Source organism: Penaeus monodon, chromosome 1, assembly GCF_015228065.2.
Source record: "Penaeus monodon isolate SGIC_2016 chromosome 1, NSTDA_Pmon_1, whole genome shotgun sequence".
Lineage (NCBI taxonomy): Eukaryota > Metazoa > Arthropoda > Malacostraca > Decapoda > Penaeidae > Penaeus > Penaeus monodon.
In genome coordinates, this window is record NC_051386.1 from 44,606,909 (window position 1) to 44,611,908 (window position 5,000).

The 5,000-nt window shown below is 31.5% G+C and overlaps 1 protein-coding gene across 1 annotated transcript in view; it reads right to left on the reverse strand.

Annotated features, from left to right (window-relative positions):
• The window catches only part of LOC119572911 (zwei Ig domain protein zig-8-like), a 93,204-nt gene that overhangs the window by 33,217 nt on the left and 54,987 nt on the right, over positions 1-5,000 (reverse strand). The window lies entirely within an intron of this gene.

The following is a 5,000-nucleotide window of genomic DNA, read 5'->3' on the forward strand; positions in this document are numbered from 1 at the left end:
AAAGAAAAGTTTTGGCCTAATTTTGTTTTGATGCTTTTTTTGGAAGCGTCCGTTTGTTCAAAACGGAGTTAGGCAAAAGAAATCAATTGGTCATATGATCTTTCCTGTCTCTGTATGATGTTTTCTGCTAAGCCCTATCTTTCGTGTTTTGACAGACTTATGATTAAACAACTTTTATTCCTTTTTGCGATCATTTATTTTTGCACACTGAATACAGGATTTAAAGTTTCCCCCTCTTTTCCTGTATACCACCCTCAGTGATGTGATAAAAATCCCGTTGACGTCTGCAATCTGTATGACAAACGTTGTTAGTCGCCCACCCCTCCTCCTGCACGGACAAACCACTTCAGACGGCAGCATCAGCGATCCCAGAGCCCCAGGTAATAACACGTTTGACACAATCCTCCTGGTATATCTGCGTCAGAAACCTCCAAGAAAATCGATTTTTTTCTTTCTATTAATGACTGGCGGTCGCTTTAGCTTTTGGAAGTTTCAGACAGAGAATAATGGCCGGCAGATTTGGTATTCTTTTATGGGATAAAAATCATTATGCTTTCTACCCAATTCGTTTATCCTGATTATAAAAGCTAACCTGACCAACAAACCGATAGATGAGTAAACAGGCTGATAGATATGGAATTAGTTATAGGTCGTGAGATTTAAAAGCAGGATAATATGTAGAGTAAACATAACGCAAAATAAGTTCACTAAGAGGTATCTTCAGGTTAGAGGATGAAATTCAAGAGGATTATAAAGAATTCGGGTTACATTTTTTTTTACATAGACACGTGTGGATAGATAGGCGGATACTTATATGAAGATACGTTATTATACATACATGCATACATACATGCATAAACACGCACACACACTACACACACACACACACACACACACACACACACACACACACACACACACACACACACACACACACATATATATAAATATATATATATATATAAATATATATATATATATATATATATATATATATATATATATATATATATATATATATATATATATATATATATATTACTGTGCACGGATAAAGACGTATAGACAAATATCATGTAAATATAAGGCTATAGAGACAGAAACAAACACATGGGTAAATAGACTGACAGAAATATACATAGACAGGCAAATATACTGATAGACAGAGAGACAGGCTTATCAATAAATATACAAACAGATCGACAGACACACAGGAAGAAGAGATTAACAAGGCAGATGATAAACATACAAACAAACAGACAAACAGAGAAACTGGCATACTGCTTTCAGAAGCCATCCTTTGTGAATTAGGATATAGAAGCACACGTGCACATATATGTAAGAAAAAAAAAAGAAAAATCAAGTAAAAGGTTGTCTAGAAGTAAATAAAAAAAAAAAAAGAACATGATGGACAGGTAGTCACTCACACACATACAAAACCGTATATGCAAGCACACAATCAAACAGATAAAGTTTAACTGGTAGAAGCAAACACACACTGGATAGTCATACACACAAACACACACACACACCATCTTTCTATACATACATACAGATCCAGAGAAAGTTGAGACAAACAGGGAAACGGAAGCAGGCACGAAACATTAAATTATACAAAGATACATAAACACACGCGAGGAAAAGTGAAGTCACACAGAATTCAGCAAACACACGGAAACACAAACCTATATGCAGCGTTAGACACACACATATGCATTTACACTCTATCTAATTGCACAGGTTTAATTCGAGAATAAAAACACACAGATCATTCCAACTTGAATAAAGTAAAACAACCCTGTTTCCCATGTTACCTGCTCAGTTATCAACGATATGGTGTTTATATACAGTAGGAGGCAGATAGAGAAAGAAAGATGAGTAAGCTTGTCTGCTGATATTAAAAGCAAAATGATGTTGGCCGCAGGCATGATAAACAAAAACAGAAAATGAATCAGTTTTATATTTGGTTTGAAAAAGAAATGGAATAAAGTTCCCAATTAGTATGGAAAGAAATCAGAACTATGACTTGTTGATATGGAAATGAAATAGAACGAGGTATTTTGATCTGAAAAGAAAATGGAGCAAGGTATTCTGTTGATATAAGAAGAAAATTCGGTAAAGTTATTTGCTGAAATAGGACATATCAACATGTCTCTTGATACGGAGAAAATAGGAGCTGCTTCAAATTAACGAGCAGGGATCTCTGATGCTGTAAAAAGAAAACGGTGCAAGGATGTCTGTTGATTGGTAAAGAAAAAAAAGTGAAAAAAGGTTATTTGTTGATATAAAAAAGATAATGGAATATCATCTATTGATTGAATTCGGAATTGAAGCAAGTTATATGTAGATATGGAGAGAAATTGGAATAAGTTTACCTGTCGATATGGAAAAAAAGAATGAAATGGTTGTCTAGTGAAAAAAGGTAGTTTATATTTTTGATAAAGAAAGGAAATAGAACAAAGTAAGCTAAAATAAAATGAAGTTGACCTTTTCCTGTGAAAGTTAATTGCGAAAAAAATATTTCCATTCACTTCAGCCTTTAGCTATTGCTAATCACACACACACTCCACACACAAACACACACACACACACACTCACACACACACACACACACACACACACACACACACACACACACACACACACACACACACACACACACACACACACACACACACACATACACACACATATGTATAATATATATATATATATATATATATATATATATATATATATATACATATATATACATATATATGTATATATATAAATAATATATATATATATATATTATATATATATATATATATATATATAATATATATATATATATATGTATGTATGTATGTGTGTATATATATGTATATATGTATGCATAAATATATTTCTATATGTATGTGAGTGTGTGTGTGTTTATTTTTCAGATATATTATCTATATATTCGTTTCTTAAACTGTCGTATGTAATATTTGGGCCTCCGCGATATCCCGTCAAAGAAGATTAAAAAAGCGTCTTGGAGAGATAGAGGAGGGGAAGGTAAATTGAAGTGGGGGGGGGGGAGGGGCAAGGTAGGTCGGTAAGGGGGGTAGGGGTGATGTTAGAGGGGGATGAGCAAGGGATAGAGAAATAAATGATAATCATATTATTCATGGTGATGATAGTAATAGTAATAGTAGTAACAGTAGCAGAAGTAGTAGTAGTAGCAGTAGTAGTAGTAGATGTAGCAGTAATGAAGTAATGATAATAATTAAAATAATAAGGATAATAATAATAATTAGAATAATAATGAGGCTAATAATAATGATGATGATCATAATAATAAAAAAATAATAATGATAATAATAATAATAATAATATGATGATGATGATGATGATGATGATGATGATGATGATGATGATGATGATGATGATGATGATGATGATGATGATAATAATAGGAGTAATAATAATGATGATTATGATTATAAAAAAAAAGTTAAATGATTAAACAACAGCAATAGTGATAGCGTTTATAATTACAATAATGTTATTAAAATCATAAAACAACGATGATAATAATAATTGTAATAAAAAGCAAATAATAATGTAAATGGTGATAATAATAATGATGCTACTACTACCACTGCTACTACTACTGATAATTATGAATAATAATAAAGATATCAGTGGTAATGATGATAATAATAGCGATAACAATAGTCATAATAATAATAATAATAATAATAATAATAATAATAATAATAGTAATAATAATAAATAACAATAACAATAATAATAATGATAATGATAATAATACTACTAATAATAACAGTAATAATAATAGTAGCAACGATAATAACGAGGATGATAATAATGATAACAGTAATAGTAATAATAATAATAATAATAATAATAAAATAATAATATAATAATAATAATAACAACAGAAAAACTTAATCTAGGTGGCATGAAAAGCCTCTAGGACAGTTTGCAACCGAAGCAAAACACTGATGTAGATGAAATGCACCATCAGTGCTTAGAGCTCTGGACTAATGGGAAACAGAGGGTTTTATTCTTGCAGCCAAGATCAAGTTTTTACTAGAAACTATCAAGCTAACATCTTGCACAATGGCACTGACCCAAAGTGTAGGTTTTGTGAAGACAAGGTTGAGACAATTGATCACCTTGTATCTGGTTGTTCAATATTAACACCAAATGAGTACAAAAATCGACACAACAGAGTGGGCAAGTACCTGCACTGGAAGATCTGCAAACACTTTTCTATCGGAACACAGGATAAATGGTACAAACACCATCCAGAGCCAGTTACTGAAGGCAAAGATGCTATGGAACTGTCCAATTCACACAGATCGTACTATACAGGCAAATCGTCCAGATATCGTCATCAAGGACAAAATAAACAACACTTGCCTGTTTATAGATATGAGCATCCCTTCAGACAGAAACGTCCTAACAAAAGTGTTCGAAAAGATATCAAAGTATAAAGACCTGGAAATAGAGGTGGAAAAGATGTGGCATTTAAAAAACAAAACTTTGCCTGTTGTTATTGGAGCTCTTGGCCTTATAAAAAAAGGTACAGATAAGTTTCTTGAGCAAATACCAGGAAATCCAAAATTAGAAGAAATCCAAAAAATAGTCTAAAACAGCACAACACATATTCTCAGAAGAGCATTATCAATCTGATGTGTTCTTTGTGTGCGTGAATTGATTTGACTGGATGTTTTAAATTTTAATTGTTCTGCATATTTTGCATGTTTTCGTTGATGTTCCATTGCCTTAAACTTCAATCACCCAAGGTCACTGGTAGTGACTCGGTGTTTGATTTTAATTAGCAGATCTAAGGAAACTTTCGTATAAAATAATAATAATAATAATAATAATAATAATAATAATAATAATAATAATAATAATAATAATGATAATAATAATAATAACATTCGTGTTGATAACAAAGATAATGATAATAATAAAAAATATGATAACGGTAGAGATAAAGA